General features: G+C 39.8%; 1 pseudogene; it reads left to right on the top strand.

Annotated features, from left to right (window-relative positions):
- The first annotated feature begins 2,734 nt into the window (after positions 1–2,734).
- Positions 2,735–18,194, top strand: LOC114884459 (annotated as a pseudogene).
- Positions 18,195–19,341: the final 1,147 nt, after the last annotated feature.

Below are 19,341 nucleotides of genomic sequence, written 5' to 3'. Positions count from 1 at the left end.
GAAAATAAACCGTGATCAAGAAACAATCAGTCAAGTTCTGACTTTCTGTACTTAGTTTCAAAAAGAGATACCACAAATCCCAGTGAGAGACTCCAGCATCATTAGCTGTCTTTCCCCTTTGTTTCCACCTTCCTTTCCTTTTCCTTCTACCCTAGATTGGTTCCAGATAATGTTTATAGCTGCTTGCAAGACAAATTCTAATACTTGCTTTCTCTCACACAAACTTCACAATATGCCCATGTGATAAATAGTGTGGAGGTAAAAGACAATTCATCACAGGGAGATCTCCTATGAAAATAAAATTAGAAACTAGCTTCTAAACACACAGAGAGTAGGGCGTGGTGTCAGGCACTAATTTCCTTGCGAATTCCTCTCCATTTCTAATAGACGTTCTTCTTTACCAAGATCCTTTTTTATTGGTGTCCTATTCCAGACTGCTCCACCCCGCCCATCCTCATCCTGTAAAATACATTCACACTCTTTTGTGACCCTACTTATTTGCCCATTAAATAATCAATCATAGAACTGTCGGAATTAAATACAGAGTGAAATTAAAATACTGGAGTCAATTGGGGGGTTTAAGCAGCTCCCCCAGAAAATACTGGGCATGGATTTAAAGAGGCTGCGCTGGACTTGCTCTTGTCCAAGTTCTTTCTCAAGAAGTATCTGAGATAAGCTTAAATTCAGAGTTAATCAGATTGGCCTGCTTTCTCAGGCGGACTGGAATTCATTGTTCTTTCCCCGCAACACCCTGAGGTCAATGTCACTTTCCGGAGACGAGGTGGACTTCTCTGCCTACTGCAGAAGCTCAGTTCCCCCCCGGGCCCACTCCCTGTCCGAATCCCACACTCAAGGCCAGATGCCAGCCTTCCCAGAACATCAGTGGTCTCATTTCAGTTTCTGACCTGCTCAGATTGAGTCCCTCTAGACTCTTTCTCAGCTGGAAACCTGATCTTCAACCCCTTTCCCTGACCTCGATGGTTACCTGCCTACTTTAGGCCTCAGGTGCTTTAGCTATAAAATGATATATTTGTCCTTAATTCTAAAGTCTTCTTTCTAAAGCTCTACAATGTGGTGGCTCCTTGAAACTGTTTCTCTTTGCTGCTTTTAATTTTGTAGAGAATTAAAACCACAGTTACTCTAAAACACAGTAAGTTACATTGGATAAGGAAAGTGTGCTTTTGTAGTTAGATTAACAGGGACGGAAGACGACTTAGTATGTTTTAAGATACTCATGATCCGTTCTCGTGAGAGTCGGGGGAAGAAGGGGAAAAGAGTTAATAAAATACCAAACGACTGTGACAAATTAAGTTAACCAAGGTGTAGCTGGTAAGTTACTACTTGAATAAGCCACACAAATCCAATTCAAGTTTTCCTTTATTTTTCTAAGAAGGGATCCCAGTGAACTGAGTCCCATGTTCAGTAACTCCACGTTCAATGGCATAGTCTTTAAAAACTGTTATGTTGCTGGGAGAAGAAATGTTGCCCTTTAGTCCTAATTGATGTTTCGCTATCAAGCACATTTGAAATAAATTTATTATTTTGCCTGATCTCAGTGTAATACATTCCAAAGGGGGAAAGAGCACACGAAAATCTATGGAGTCTCCATCTTCTACACTAAAGTGTACAATGAATTTCATATTATTTGGCCGTGAAATTCACAAGCCATAGAAACCACACCATTAGCAATGTATACAGTGGTAAACAGCAGGTAATGAGAATGATATAAAACAGACTGTGTATGTTGGCACTGCTGCCAATAAAACAATCATTAAATGCATTCATATGCATCTATGCTAGGTAAGCTCTTTAGGGCTATTGCTATGAGTTCTACATACCTGTCAGGATATTATATATAGCCCAGTTTCTATGGCGTTTATTCAAAGACTCTGAGAAAGGGTTACTCTGGGTAAATTCAGACCTTTTCTCAATATAGAATTTGGTCAACATGCATTCTGAACAGCAAATTTTCACAGTATTTTCCTACGCTAATTGCCACCTCAGCAAATGCAGGATTAAGTATAATGGATTATAAGAAGTTAGAAAGGAAAGATGGAAGAAAAGAAGGAAGGTAGAAAAAAGGTGGGTATGGAGTACTTCAACATTTATGTAGAGTGGACCTAAAACTACCCTGAGGTAACCCTGAACTATTAGCATATGCTATAGAAACTTAAATGAAAAAATTAAAAAAACCAGCCATGGAAACTCAAAGATTCTTTGTTTTTTCACTTTACTGCATACACACGTCCATCTTAAATAATCTATATGCTTACAGCATTGTTTTGCAAGGCTATTTGGGTTCTATCAGCATGTAAAGGTCGGACAACTCAACTTTAGCAGAGTTAGCCTTCAGGTGAATAACTGCTTCTTTCAGGTTGTGAGCATTTTAATTTTCCAGAAATGCTTCCCAAAAAATGAAAACTAAAAGAGTCCTAGGACAGCGTCCTTTAGAAGTTTTATAGTATCAAGGTTTTTTGTAGGAAGAATATCCTTGTTGATTATCAGCACAATGATTCCAAGCAGGTCAATTTATGCTGAGAATATTATATAACAGAACCCACTTCACCTCCATTATACTGACAATGATCTTCCTTACTTCTACCCTGTGCTTCTTAGTAAAGTTTAAAATACTGAGCCAAGGACAGTGACAATGCCAGAGACTCAGATGTACCTATAGGTGCCTTCAGACAAAATCAGCCACCCAGGCTAAAGTCCTGGTTTAAAACATCCCAACATGAATGAATCTCAAAAACCATATGCTGAGCAAGTGAAGCCAGATCAAAAGGGCGCCTACTGTATTATTCAACTTACATGAAATTCTAAAATGGGCAAAATTCATCTCTAAAGATAAAAAACAGATCAGTGGTTGCCTTGGGGTGGAAGGTGGGGATACTTTTGCAAAAGGCTAGGAGGAAACTTTCTAGGGTTTTAGAATTGTTATCTATCTTTATGGGGGTGGTAGTTATACAAATGTATTCATTAATGAAAAGTCACTGAACCGCTGACTAAAAATGTCTGCATTTTATTGTATGTAAATGATACCTTAATAAGGTTGATTACAAAATGAACCAAAACCAAAACAAAGCAAAAGAAAAACCTCTCAAGACCTCAAAGGAAATACACTGTTTTCTTCCAGGGTACCAGATTGGAATGAGGCATTGGTCTGTTCTACCCTCAGATTATCCCTAGGATTATCTAGTCTATTTTAAAGCACTAGAGCCCCCTATCAGAAAAACTCACCCCATGTTTGATTACCTTGATTTCTTCTCTGCCTCTTCTCCCAAACACAGTGAAGTCATTTATGGAAGAAAAACCAACTTTTTCCAACTTTGCATCATCACATATTCTTTCCAAAGCTATTATTTATGGAATAAAATTTGGCTACAGTTTGTAAAAATCTAGCTTTTTGAGGCTTACAAATCTTAACAGTTAAACTATTGCCTCCACTGGAATTTGGAAAAAAAAATATTTTGAAAATGAATAGCTGAGATTTGACGTTTTTGTTTTTTGTGATTTTCTCTTCCCCTGAGAGAGAAAGGGTAAGTGTGAAAGTGAGTAGAAATGAGAAACACATACATAAAGAAAAAAAAAAATTATCTTGCTGCCTTTGCATGGTTGTAATTTATAGGAGGCCCTTTTCAACAATAATCCATTATCAGAATCAATAAAATATAATCTCCATGAAGTCCAGGCCAGGATATTCGTCTCTTTTTCAGCAGACTGCAATACAAACTGCATTCATGGATATGTTTCTTGATGATCTTTGTAATACTGTAACAGTTGACCATTTCCTCATGCCTCTTCACCTTAACTTCAACCTGGTTTTTCACTAATGACCTCACATTTCCTTCTCTATCACTTGGATTTTGGCCTCTTTTCCAACTCCAACTCCAACTAGCACTTCACTCTGGAACCAAAGGAAGACTCACACCTTCCTGCTTTTTAGTGATACCTCAAGGTCATTACCATATTGTGATCACCCTGAAGAATAGCCAGACAATTGTTATTTCAGAGCCATCTGACAGTTTGTAGCTCTAAAAATTAACCAAGGACCGCATTTGTCAAAAATATCCTAGTTTAAGATTTTGGTAATACAGCAACAGTAATTCCGAAGTCATTTATGACAATGAGTGTGGGAAGCACCCTCCTTCGGGAAGACCCTTTGCCATACAATACTCTTTCCCTGTCAGGTAATAAGGAATCATGGTGTGGAAAGTAACCTTTTGTGGAAAGAAATACTTGGCTTCAAGAAGGTGTGAAGTTCATACATTTTTCTTGAATTAGATTCCCCATTAATTATTTTATCCACAAAGAGGTAATTATGAGAATTATGTAAGCAATTAAGGAGATGCTACTCCACATTCTTTCAGCTTGTTGACCTTTCCCACTTTATTTCATGTGGCTATCTGAAACATCAGTGATTTACATGTCTTTCTTTTTTTAACAGATTTGTGTGTGTCCCCATGATGAAAACATCATTAAAATAAAATATCATGAATAGACCCTTAAGAAGCAGAGTCTACTTAAAGTCCTAGAAAATGTGAAAGCACTAATATTCATGGACAACTTTACACTCTGAAATTTACTCCAAATTTTATTGATCTCTATTTTGTCTAGGAGTTTTTCAAATTTTCTACCATCATCATTTGTTAGTTTTATAATTACATAATAAAGGCATTAAATCATACAGTTTTAAAACTATTCCTTTCTTTGTCCTCAGCAGATATGTCATAGATTAGTACACAAGCAAAGACTTTCAACATAACAGTACTTTACAGTGACAAGAACTATACTGAGCTATCTCTATTCTAAGACAATGCACTATAAAAGCCCTAGGAATTCTTAAGCATTAGGAATACAGAGACAATCAAGGGGCAAGGTCCTTGCCTTCAAGTATACATAATCATTATAGCAAATGCTTAAATAGCACTTAGTATATGCCAGGCATTATTGTAACTCATCACAGAAGTCTTACTATACTCCTTTTCTAATAGATAAGGAGAGGAAGCCACAGGGAAGCCATAGGGTAAAGCCAGAATTTGAACCTAGGTAGACTAATACACTCTCCACGGCTTTAACTACTACGTTAAAATATATATATATAAAAGTTATATATACATAACTCCAAGTATTCCAAAGTTACAAAACACTTATCTACCAAAACTCAAAAAAGAGCACACAAACTTGCATAGAAAATAAACATGTAAAAGTTCATAAATAAACCACAATATAACCTGCTCCACATAATATACTGACTGCAGTGTCCTGGGCCTCTCCCATCCTTAGGTAGGTAGAAATTACAACAAAATGCTACTTTTCACCTTTGGAAGCCACACCATCTCTCATACCAACCAGCCCATTACTTCCTTAGAGAGAACAGGAAATTAACCTGAATATCATGAAAAAAATATATACATATGTATAGCATTACTGATGTAGAATCTTTGTTTAAAGACAATAACTTCAATAACAGAGGGAACTTTACCATTGCAGGCTTCAGATAACCTCTATATTTCTCAGATTTCATGCTAAATCATAAAATGCCATATTGTGTCTGAAGCTATTTTTTCAATAGTCCATTTTCTAAAATGGACTAGCAAAGCAGTAAATACTGAGGAATATTTTGGCTCCCAAATCCTAAAGCCATTCTGATTATGTCTGGGTGATCATGGGGACGTCATCGGAACTACCAAAGGACTGGCTGAAATACCAGTGTTCTGGCCAGCTTACAAATTAGAAATTATACAGAATCCAATTTTATTTTTTTGTTAATTCCTATGAGGCTTTTGGGATATCAATATAAAGTCCTATGATGTGTAATCTTTATCCATAAGATGGGGAACAATGCCAATCCCCATCATAAATACTTTCACAATCTGACACTGAAAATCCACTGTAGGGCGTAAGGACCTGCAAATAGGATATGAATCACACACATCCACTCATTCAAACAATCTGAAAATATTCATTTTTAAGTCTAATATGCCAATAATGTACCGGGCTCTAAGATGCTAAACCATGCTAAATGCTGAAACACACATACTCAGTTCGGGCCCTCCTGGAACTTACTACCTACAGAAGTGCCTTCGTTGTAAATGGTCAGGTCTCAGCCAATGCTATTATCATCAGCAGGTGACCAAGTGATACAGCTTTTGCTTTCTAAACAAGCTCCACACTCTTTGCTTTCAACATTTTTGCTTTCCTTCAAGGCACATAATCCAGTGGTCAATTTCTCTTAGTGAGGTTTGGGGAAAATTTACCCAGTGAACAATTCCTTGTGGCCTCACTCTTTCCTCACACTCTGGAGCTAGAGAGACCTGGATTAAAGTCACTTGCTCTAATCCTATTATTTTAAAACACAGCTGCTCCTGCTTTGAGGATTTCTACTGGACCAACACGCTGGCAAAGCAGCACTGAGGCAGAAGCAGGTAAATTTCAAAATGACAGCTCTAAACACATCCACTCTCCTTTTGTTCTCCTCCTAGCCCTTTGCTCTGAACACCTCTGCCCTGAGGCACTGCCTTTACCCTTCTCTGATTACTGCTCCAAAAGGGTTTCCAGGAGCAGGGAGTATTTATGGTTTCATTTGCTCCCAAGTCCTTGGTGGAAAAGGATGCTTGCTTCCCGATTCTTACTAATTCCACACTCACATCGTTAACACAAAAATCATCATTTTTTAAAAAAATATTTTCCTCAGCTTCATATTTCTTCTGGGCCAACACTGAAAGAATATTTTCAAAGAAACAATATCCTCCCCCCATTGCCCTTCCGAGTTTCTCGTTCTTACCTCTAGTCTCATTTTCAACACTTATTAAGGGATGCATCACAAAAATATAAGAAAGTTCTTTGTGCTTTCCCTGTACCAGCCAATTATTCTAATTTGTTCTGTCTCTAAAGAACAGAATGCAAAATCAACACAAAGCCTGATTATGCTCTCTCTTCCAAGGGAAAGATCTGAGAGTTGTCTATTTACTAATGAAGCTCAGTGTGTATTAAGGGTTGACTGAAGCAATCATCAGGAATTTTCATCCTTTAAATTAGTGTTTTCCACCACATGCACATCTTTCATTTTGGGTAATATATCTTTTAAGTTCAGGACACAGCTGGACAAAAGAAAAAAAGGTAACCAATACAACATTTGCAGTAATAACGCAGTAACAGCTATCATCCTTCCCTGAGGAATTCAGCCTACTTTATGGACACAATTTAGTACAAACTCATAAGAAAGCTAACAAAGCCCAAAATCACAATAGAGTAGAGAGGTAAAGGTCAAAAATTATTACTGCCAGCCCCAGCAGACAATGGCACCTACCGGAAAGAGCACAGGACAGGAAAACCTGGAAGCCTGTGTTCCAGTTCCGGTTATTCCTGTAAGCATTAGTATGATCTGAGTGAACTCAGCCTGCCCTGCTTTTTCTGTTTATAAAAACCTACATCATCCTCTCAGTAGAATGAAATACCACATCTGAAAAGTTACAGATCTCTTTAGGAAAGAAACAAAAATCATGCTTTCCAACCAAAATGGAATAGTTCAGTCAATGGAGACTTAATAAAAATCTGCCATAAAGCAACTGTTTTCTTGAAATCTATCTTTTGTGGTATATTTATTGGGGTAAGGAATGTTAGGAAATCATAAGTAGAGCTACCAATTTTTCCAGAAATCAAGGTCATTGAGTTCAGATTCCAACTATGACCTCGACCCAGGCTTAGAGAAATGTAAGATGTCCCAATACCTCATATCCACCATACATGTGAGGAACAAGGTATGCAGACAGGTCCTCTTAGAAATATCCCATACGTAGTGGTTTTATTGCAGGGTCTCAAATTCGTTGCCATTCTTCCCATCCAGATGCGGGCATTGTCCCTTGAATTTGGGCAGGCTTTCCAGGGCCTCAAACAGTAGAGCAGGGGTCAGTAAATTATGGCTGGTGGGCCAAATGTAGGCCTCTACCTGCTTTTATAAACAAAGCTTTATTGGAACACAGCCATGTTCATTAGTATATGTATTGTTTGTGTCTGTTTTCACATCACAGCAGCAGAGCTGAATAGTTGCAAAAGAGACTGTACGGCTTGTAAAGCCTAAAATATTGACTGTCTGACACTTTATGGAAAAAGATCTCCAACTCCTGCAACAGAATATACTGAAAGTGATGCTATGTAGTATCTAAGACCAGGTAATAAAAGGTCATGCAGCTTTTGTACGATTCTCTTGGAATGCTTGAACTCTGGACACTCATTCTTGGGATACTCTATCTTGAATCCTAACTACCACGTTATGAGAAGTCCAAGCCACATGGGCAGCCATCTGTAGGCACTCCAGTCAACAGTCCTTGTTGGGCCCAGTCTTCAAGTCATCCCATGTCAGGTGCCAGACATGTGAATTAAAATTATCTAGGGGCTTCCCTGGTGGCGCAGTAGTTGAGAGTCCGCCTGCCAATGCAGGGGACGTGGGTTCGTGCCCCTGTCCAGGAAGATCCCACACGCCGCGGAGCGGCTGGGCCCGTGAGCCATGGCCGCTGAGCCTGCACGGCTGGAGCCTGTGCTCCGCAATGGGAGAGGCCACAGCAGTGAGAGGCCCGCGTACCGCAAAAAAACAAAACAAAACAAAACAAAACAAAAACCTTATCTAGATGATTCCAGCCCCAGCCATTTGAATCCTCATGAGCTGAGGTTTCAGACATCAGTCATGGAGTAGGGACAAGCCATCTCCTCTGTGTACTGTTTGAATTGCTGATCCACAGAATCTGTGCACATATTAAATTTTGTTTATTTCACCACTAAGTTTGGACTTCTTTATTATGTAGCAAGAGATAAGCTATAGCAGTGAAGCTATAGTGAATGTTGACTGCTCAATTTCTGTTATGGGAAGAATGTATACACACATATAGATATAAAATGTTTATGTATATGTAAATATTATACCTATATAAACTAAATTATATTATCCATAAAATGAGGGGCCTTTGATAATAGCTAACATTTTTTTTTGGTATTTATTATGTTCCAAGAACTGATAAATTCTTGCATTGTATGAATTTTCTCTTTTAACCCTCACAGCAACTCCCTGAGAGAAGTAATGTTATCTCTATTTTATAGATGAGAAAACTGAGGCAGAAACAGATAACATGCTCAAGAGTACTCAACAAGTAAATTTTAGAGTCAAGATTTGAACCCAAGTTCTCAAGTTTTACATCCCTTACTCTTAGTCACCAAGCTATAGACTGAGGAAGGGGATGAAAGCTGAAGCCATTACCTCATGTTCAAGAAGTTAGACAGAAATGTAGCAGGTATGGTTGAAAGAAGATAGGACTTGGAGTCGTAAGTCCAGGGCCTCAGTTATGCAATAACTTCTTCTCTCATCTAGATATAGGTTTGTTTTTAGAAAATGAAGAAGAGCACTGCATATTTTGATTGTTAATTTCTGTACTTAATGATTACCAAAGAATGGAATTTTACCAGGGAGTTATTTTGCAATGGCATAAATTATTGATACAAAATCAAATCTTTATTAAGTCTCCATTGCATCAGAAGTCTTTCCCACTCATTTTTTTTAATCCCTTTTTTGTCTACTCTTGGCCAAAGCTTGAAGCCTAATTTAACATTTGGAAATAAAATAATGAAACAGTCATACCACAGCAATTCCAATGCCTAATGAAATGGAAGCTCTAAATAATTTTCAGATAACGTAGGCAATTAAAAATATTTACATCATAGATGCAAAGACAGAAGTTACTTGTGTAATAAGATAACTGGTAAGACAAAAGTTTCTGGTCAAGTAGGTTTGTTTAAATATGAACACTCATCTGAGTTCTACCCCTGTGCTAAAACCCAGTGACAGGCTGCATACAGCTTCTAAAGGGATATTTCAGTGCATTGGGTCAAATTCATCCCATAAAATGTGGTATTATTAGTAGTACTAAAAGACAGAGTGTGACTGTTTTCTTCAGGACATAGATGAAGACCCCAAGATAGACAATATCAAGGACAGATCACGTGGAATAAGATATTATCTCAGTCCTTGGAACATGTCATCCAGGATAGAACAAGAAATAGATTTATTATCAAGTACATGAAGCCAGAGCCAGTAAGCAATGAGTGGTAGATGGTTAAAATAGACAGGTTTTAGAAATAGAGGCACAGATGTAGAAAACAAATAGGTTACCAGGGGACTGGGGCGGGGGGGGGGGGGGGGGGGGATAAACTGGGAGATTGGGACTGAAATCTACACACTACTATATATAAAATAGATAACTAATAAGAACCTGCTGTTCTTATTAGCACAGAGAACTCCACTCAATACTCTGTAATGGCCTATTTGGAAAAGACTCTAAAAAAAAAAAGTGGATATATGTATAACTGATTCACTCTGCTGTACACCTGAAACTAACACAACACTGTAAATCAACTATACGCCAATAAATTTTTTTAAAAAACTAGGTTTTAAGAACCACAGTCAGGGAGCAGTGTGGATTGGAAAGACCTGGCAAGAAACATTTCTGCATCCTCAGATAATCCTCCCCAAGCTGGCTACTGCAAGGCTGAGCATTTAAGAGATCTTTGACCTAAGGAGGACATGAGATTAACAATCTAACCCAATGTACACGAATTATTCTCCTCGGTGCTATCAGAAATCAGATGGCATCCTAGAGCAAGGATCAGCAGATGTTTTCCGTAAAGGGCCAGATAGTAAATATTTTGGATTTTGTGTACCCTACATCTCTGTTGCAACTGCCCATCTGCTGCTGTAGCACAGAAACAGTCATGCACAGTACGTTAATGAATGAGTGCAGCTGTCTTCAAGCAAAATGTTATTTACAAAACCGGGAGTCAAGTGAGATTTGTTCAGTGGGCGAGAGTTTGCTGACCCCAGTTCTGGGTCAGTGTTCACAGCTGAATGAGTCATGAGGCCTTAAGTTCCAGTTCTCATTGTACTACTTTTTACCTGGGTGAACCTGGGTTCATCCTTTTATTTATATGGGCCACTATATTAGTCAAGGTTCTCCAGAAAAACAGAACTAATAGCATGTGTATACAATGTGACCATATATATTGACAAATATAGACCTAGATATTGATATTGATATCTATATCTATATCCATATCTATATATAGATAGAGAAAGAGAGAGAGAGATTTTAAACAACTGGTTCACACAATTATAGAGGCTTGGTAAATTCAAAATCTGCAGGTTAGGCATTCTAGAGACTCTAGGAAGCGTTGCAGTTCAATTTCTGTTAAGTCTTCTGGTAGAATTCCTTTTTGCAACAGGGAGGTCAGTCTTTGCTTTATTAAGAGCTTCAACTGATTGGGTGAGGCCCACCCATATTATGGAGGATGATCTGCTTTACTCAAAGGCCACCAATTTAAATATGAATTTCATCCAAAAACACCATCACAGGGACTTTCCTGGTGGCACTGTGGTTAAGAATCTGCCTGTCAATGCAGGGGACACAGGTTTGAGCCCTGGTCCAGGAAGATCCCACATGCCGTGGAGCAACTAAGCCCGTGCACCACAACTATTGAGCCCGCGTGCCTAGAGCCCATGCTCCGCAACAAGAGAAGCTACGGCAGTGAGAAGCCCGCGCACCGCAACAAAGAGTAGCCCCCGCCTGCTGCAAACAGAGAAAGCCCACGTGCAGCAATGAAGACCCAACGCAGCCAATAAATAAATAAATAAATAAAATATAAAAATTTAAAAAAAAAACCCAAAACACCATCACAGAAATATCCAGAATAATATTTGACCAAATAACTGGGCATGGTGGCCCAGACAAATTGACATGTAAAATTAACCACCTAAGCCATAGTTTTGTCATCTTTTAGTGAGAAACTTGATTTATCTGAACTATTTTGATACCTTCTAGAGATAACACCCTCAGTTTTTCACATGGTAGGCAGCAGAGGGAAAGAGGCCATTTGCCCAGTCAGATGACACCTAAAAGGATAAAATTCTGTCTTCTCTCTCCAACCCACAAGGATGAATGCCAAAAATACATCACTTATATCTGCTTTAGCTAACATATGATAGGTCTGAAACTGACCTATGCTCCCAGTAAGTCCCATGAAATGCTGTTTCATTAAGGGGAGACTTTACTTGCTAAGATTAGAAACAAAAAAGAGGGCGGTGGATGAAAAACTGCCCAGGGATATAAGTTCATGCAAGGCAGCAGGAGAGAGAATGGGTATCCGAAGATGTGCGCTCTGAGCCAACACTAATTCCACAGCATCAGCTTGTAATTCAGGGAGCCAAACTGCTGGGGGGGGTTTCCCCCCAAAGAGGGACAAATGAAGGATACTGGCAAAGGAAGAGCATTAGTCACCACAGATAAATTCTTTTTTAGAGGTGATCTCGCAAATGATTTGGCTCAATGTAGACTATGATTTGGCTCCAAAAACCATAAACTAGAGCCTTTCATTCCAGGTCCCTCCTCAAATATCCATGATAGGTAGAAATCTGGCATCAGTAGGTTTTGAAACCTCCCCAGGTGATTATAATATGCAACCAGGGCTGAGAACGAGAGATGTAGAGAGACTTTAAATTGAACTTTAAACAGTAAAACAAGCTCTGACTCTACTGGCTGGAGCTAGACAAGGGATATGGATTAAGTGGGATGAGAAGATAAAGAACACCAGGGAGTAAATCAAATGCTTTGCACCTGTGCATAGCTAACTGTTACTCAGATAATTCAGACAATCTTACAGCATCTGAACCCTGAAATGCCTTAGCTCTGTTTAAGAAAAAGTAACTGTTCAAGTAACTGAACTCTGAGAATTATGTAAATCATAAAGAAAAAGAAGAAGTCTTATTTTTTGAATTAGTTGATTTCATATATACTGTTTCACTTTCATGATATAAACTAGATATCTCTCCATTTTATATTTGAGGAAACTAAGGCTTTAAAAACCTCAGTAATTTTCTCAAGGTCACTTATTAAGGGTGTGGTAGGCAGCATAATGGCTCTTAAAAATGCCCTCACCCTAATCCTAGAACCTAGTAATATGTTACCTTACATGGAAAAAAGGACTTTGCAGATATGACTGACGTTATAGACCTTGCAGATATGACTGAAGTTATAGACCTTGAGATAGAAAGATTATCCTGGATTATCTCATGGAACAAATCTAATTGCATGAATCCTTAAAAGCAGAAAACCATTCCCAACTGTAGAAAGAGAAAGAGAGAGATGTCCTAATAAAAGGAGGATCAGAGAGATGCAACATTTCGGGTTTTGAAGGTGGAGAAAGGGGACTCTGAGTCAAGGACTGCAAGTGACCGCTGGAAGCTGATAAAGTCCAGGGAACAGAAACACCCCTAAGAGCCTTCAGAAAAGAATGTAGCTCTGCCAACACTTTTTTTTTTTTTAAACATCTTTATTGGAGTATAACTGCTTTTCAATGGTGTGTTAGTTTCTGCTTTATAACAAAGTGAATCAGCTATATATATACATATATCCCCATATATCTTCCCTCTTGCGTATCCCTCCCTCCCTCCCACCCCCCCATCCCCCCATCACCCCCCCAGGTGGACACAATGCACTGAGCTAATAATCTCCCTGTGCTATTCGGCTGCTTCCCACTAGCTATCTCTTTTACATTTGGTAGTGTGTATATGTCCATGCCACTCTCTCACTTCATCCCAGCTTACCCTTCCCCCTCCCCGTGTCCTCAAGTCCATTTTCTATGGCTGCGTCTTTATTCATGTCCTGCCCCTAGGTTCTTCAGAACCTTTTTTTTTTTTTACATTCCATATATATGTGTTAGCATACAGTATTTGTTTTTCTCTTTCTGACTTACTTCACTCTGACAGTCTCTAGGTCCATCCACCTCACTACAAATAACTCAATTTCGTTTCTTTTTATGGCTGAGTAATATTCCATTGTATATATGTGCCACATCTCCCTTATCCATTCATCTGTCGATCCTGCCAACACTTTTACTTTACCCAATTGAGACCAATGTCAGACTTGTAAGGTAATAAATTTACGTTGTCTTGAGTCACTAAATTTGTGGTGATTCACATGAAAGCAGCAGAAAACAAATACAGAGGTCCTACAAAAGCCTGTCTATGTATTTATATTTAAGTATTTCTAAAATGAATTTAACCTTGTGACTGACAGCAGCAGCAGCTTCAAAGGGAGCCCACCACACACCTGAGGCAAAAGTAGCCTAATACAAAGCAGTAACAGCAGCAGGTCACTGCCCCACAGTTGGGGTAGAGGGGGACTTGATCTACTGTAGCAGCAGCATAGCCTGAAGGGGAACCCATCCTCCTGTGGCACTAGTCCCATCAACACTAGTCTAATCTAGCATCTGCTGTGCCAACAGGCCCAACGTATACAAGTCCTCCAACTCAGTAGCATTAAGTGAGCCAGGCTCAGTGTTTCCTGAAACTCATATCCAATGACACTGGAAAGTTCAGAAAGAGACTGACATAAATACATTTAACTTGTTTTTGACAATAGTGCAAAAGCTATCAAGGAAGAATAGACTTTTCAAAACAATGGTACTGAAACAGTTGGACATCCCTCGACAAAAAAAAGTGAACCTTAACCTAAACCTCCACACCTTATACAAAAATTAAATCAAAGTGGATCATAATCTTAAATGTAAAAGCAGGACATTTTTAGAAAAAAACATAGGAGAAAATCTTTGGCATCTAGAACTAAGTTAATAAGTCTTAGACTTTACACCAAAAGTATGATCAATAAAAGCAAAAACTGATAAATTGGATCTCATCAAAATGAGTTAAAAATGCTTCATAGAAGATCCTTTTAAGTGGATAAAACTAAAATTACACACTGGGAAAACATATTTGAAAATCCCATATGAGACAAATGACCTGTATTTATAATATACAAAGAACCCTCCAAACAACTTTAAAAAATCCAATTAGAAAATAGGCAGAAGACAGGAACAGACATTTCAGGGAAGAGCATATACACATGGCAAATAAGCACGTGAAAAGATGTTCAACATCATTAGCCATTAGGGAAATGCAAATTAAGGCCATAATGAGATATCAGAGAAAAACTAAAATTAAAGTATAGTGACGACATCAAATGCTGGCAAGTATGTGGAAAAATTATATCACTGGTGGGAATATAAAATGGTTTAGCCACTCTGAGAAACAGCTTGACAGTCTCTTTTAACCCTAAAAGTAGATTCACCCTACAATCCAGTAATTGTATTCTTGAGCATTTATCCAAAAGAAACAAAAAATTAAGTTCCCACAGAAACTTACACATAAATGTTCATAGCAGTTTTATTTATAATAGCCCCAAACTGGCAACTACCCAAATGTCTTTCAATGGGTGAATGTTTAAACAAACTGTGATAAAATCTTATGATAGAATACTACTTAGCAACAAAAAGGAACAAATTATTAATATATGCAAAAATTGAAATGAACTTCAAGGGAATGATGCTGAGGGAAAAAATTTAAAAAGCCAATTAAGTAATTCACGATTATGTTTACATATTATTCTTAAAATAACAAAACTGTGGAGATGGAGAACAGATTAGAAGTTGCCAAGGGTTAGAGATGGGGGTAGAAGGTACAGTGGGGGAATTTTGTGAGGTTTTTGTGGTCCCAGTACAAATAATACAGCAATCTTGGTTTTAATCCCTAAAGATTTTTAAAAGCAATTCCTAATAAGAGGTGTCCAGATATTTAGCAATGGCAGCAGATTAGAGGTATAGCTCCCCAACATGACAACTTCAAAACAGATCATACTAACTCAATGCATATGTTAGTTTTAAAAAGGCCAGTCACAATACTTAAATGGTATATATCTTAACGATATTATTCTGGGTATCCAGCTATACCAGATGGACTAGCAGGATTTTCTGTACATTCAATCTTATTTAAGACAGTAAATCTTATAATAAAACAGTTTAAAAAAAAGAAAAAAAAACAAACCTCAACTACAGTTGGATATTCTCATAGGAAGACGAGGTTAAAATAAGTAGCAGCGGTTCAAAAGCTTAAGCAGTGGCACCTAAATTTGGCTGCACATTAGAATCACCTGAAGCACTTTTTAAAAACCCTCACACCGACGGTTGGTCATCCTAGACCCATAAAATCATTTTAAATCTCCTCAGACGATGCCAACGTCTAGCCAGAACTGAGGACCAGCGGACTAAGCAGAGGGGACGTTTCTACAAAGATCTCTTGACAGTAAGTCCTTTCATCCAGTCAGATTTACCTCCCCGCAAAGGGTTAAAGAAGGCTAGATGTTGTCCATACTTGCTTAGCTTCAATTAGCACTTGTGACTTGCCCAAAACCTAGATCATGTTTCCCCTAAATTTCATGTTATTCCCTACGTTTTTCAAACCCAGGGCTAAGGGGTTTGCCAGGATGAGATTTCAAGTGCTCACACAGAAGTCCCTGGCAAACCAGGACAGCGGTCACTCTACACTGAAATGTAAAGCATCCTAAATAACCCTGCCACTGCTCCCAGATACCAGTCTGTGCCAACCAGTGGAGAAAAGGCATTCTCCATTACTACCACGGCAAATGCTGCTGTACTTGCCTTGGCTGGTCCCTATCTTTTCCAGGCGCCACTCCCCTTCACCTGCTGGTGGACGCTTTGGCCAGCTGACAATGCAGATATTTTCAAACTTCAAGGTGAATACAAATCATCTGGAGGGCCTGTTGTAACAGAGATCACTGAGCCCCACCAGAGTGGCTGATTCCATAAGGCTGGGACAGGGCCCTGAAACTTGAATATCTAACACATTATCAGGGGATGCTGGTAAAGCTGGTCAGGTTGTTACCGAATGCAGGTTTGTGTGTCTGAAGCACAGTGCGGCCAAACAAACCTAAAGGTTGGAGTCTGGAGCAGAGAAAGGTTTATTGCAAGGTCGAGCAAGGGGAGGGGTGGCTCGTGTTCCAAAAACCCCGGAAATCTCCAAAAGGTTTCAGCAAAGCATTTTTAAAGGCCAGGTGAGGGAGGGGCGTTCCTAGGGAATGTGATCAGCTCGTGCACAATTCCCTGATTGGTTGATGTTGAGACAGTAGGGCAGGTAACAATATCCATCCTTAGGTGCCAGAAGGTCTGCGGGCTACGGTGCTCATGATCATCAAGGAGTTAATTTCTTCCATTTGGTGGTGGTTTTTAGCATCTGAAAACTCAAGAAATATGCCTGAGATACTATTATCTGAGTACTTCAGAGAGGATCTACAGCAGAGGATATGGGGGATGGGTCTGTCCTAGGAAGGCCCCATAGGGTACTGCTTAGTTACAAGGTGACCATACTTTGAGAACCACTGTTCTACTGGCTGGGAATGTTAAGAAAGCAATGTTAGAATCCCTTCCCAGATCTAGATTCCAGTATCGCCAGCTATTTTGGTGGGGGGAAGGGTAAGTTTTGTCCTTGGTTGCACTTCTTGTTCATTTATATCAAAGCCTATTTGAGGCAGTGCGCTCAGCGGTCCTGCATATCTTGTCTTTTGCTTCAACAGTGTCTGGAATGAACAGACCCAGGGATGCTCCTTGCTCCAGCCCCCGACCACCCTCCAACCTTTCTTCCAGTCACAACCTTTAGAATCAGCCACTCAGCTACCCTCAGCCACTCAGCTATCCTCAGCCTCCAGCACAGGCCAACACCGTTTTTTGAGCTTAGCTCCTTATCACTGAGCAACCACGAGCTCCCAGATTCGTCGGAATTATTCCACCGTGGTGGACGCCACCGTCCACCGCCTGTTCAACATGCATCTGTGGACACTTACCTCTCTCTGAGGTTCTATTTCGACAGCAACAATTGGACTCTGGACGGTGTGGGCCACTTTTTTCGCCAATTGGCAGAGGAGAAGTGTGAGGGCGCCCAGCGTCTCTTGAAAATGCAAAACCAGTGCTGTGGCCGCGCCCTCTACCAGGATGCACGGAAGCCTTCTCAAGATGAGTGGGGTAAAACCCAGGACGCTGTGGAAGCCGCCGTTCTCAGGGAGAAGAATCTGAACCAGGCACTATCGGATCTGCGTGCCCTGGGTTCTGCCCGCGCAGACTCCCACCTCTACGACTTCCGGGAGAGCCGCTTCCTGGAGGAGCAGGTGAAACTCATCAAGAAGATGGGCGACCACCTGACCAACCACCGCAGGCTGGCTGATCCGCAGGGTGGGCTGGGCGATTATCTCTTTGAAAGGCTCACCCTCGAGCACGAACAGAAGTCTCTGAAGTCCAGCGGCCTCTGAGGAGCCCCTCTGGCGTCAGAGCTTTTCCTGAAGCCCCACTCTGCAGCCACTAGGCAGCTTTTTAACCGCCCTTGACCCCTCTCCCAAGCCTTGGGCCAAATGGAAACAATAACGCTTTTTGCAGGGGGAAAAAAAAAAAAGCTTATTTGAAACACAAACAGAATAAAGAGGAAAAAATATATATATAGATGTAGATAGAGAGGTACACGTTCTTTTAACACACGAATTGCCCCACTTTATCTGTGTGAAATAAGTTTGTTCCCGTTTGGGGCTGGTTCTCAAGCTTTGCTGCTTGTTTGAATTACCTAAAGAGCTTTTAAGGAAAACATTGGTGTCTGGGTCCCAGCCCCAGAGATTTTCATTTAGTAGATCTAGGGAGGAGCCTGGGCATAGGGAGGTCTCAGAGATCCCCAGGTGATTCTAATGTGCAGCAAATTTGTGAATCACCTCTTGGCTTCAATCCAGCTAGTGATCAGATATTAAATCTAACACACATGGGCTAGTGCGTGAGCTCTGTTGCTAGTTGTATTCCATTTTCTTCCTCCTGGAAGATTCATGCCAGGGAAAATGATTGATAGTTGTGTTACTTCTCCGAAATGGATTGAAATTTCCAATTAGCTTGAACAGGGGAGGGTGAACGGGTGAATGCAATAATGTGTATCATTTACGTATTGCCCTATGTGTATGGCTAGAAGCTTTTGCAATTGAGCTCTGCTCCACTCTTCATGCTAATGGTAATGCTTGTCCTCCTAGTGCAGCTGTAAACTTTATAAGCCCATAGGTAGACAGCATCACTAAATATTTACCCCTCCCCACTGGCCCACTCTCAAGCTTCACTCCCCTTCCCCAATACACAAATGTACATCAATGCGCTTGAGAGCAATATAAACATATTGACCTTCAATTCTTCTGCTTTGCAGCTTCCCTCTTATCAGGAGATGTCAGCATTTAGTGCAACGACAAATGCTTGCCTCTTGGTGAGTAATGTAGACAATGCCTCCAAGAGACAAATAGCCCTTAGGGAGGGGGAAAAAGTCTTTCAAAAAGGTTGACGCCCAGAGGAGGCATTTTCAGTCATCTCAGCTTAGAGGTCAAATATCCAAAATAAAAATGGTTAAAAAAAAGAAGAAGAAAGGAAGGAAGAAAA

This window comes from Monodon monoceros, unplaced genomic scaffold (genome assembly GCF_005190385.1).
Source record: "Monodon monoceros isolate NGI ecotype Baffin Bay Population unplaced genomic scaffold, NGI_Narwhal_1 Super_Scaffold_5, whole genome shotgun sequence".
Taxonomy (NCBI): domain Eukaryota; kingdom Metazoa; phylum Chordata; class Mammalia; order Artiodactyla; family Monodontidae; genus Monodon; species Monodon monoceros.
Note: the sequence above shows the minus strand (reverse complement) of the source record. Positions and strands in the feature narration are given on the sequence as shown.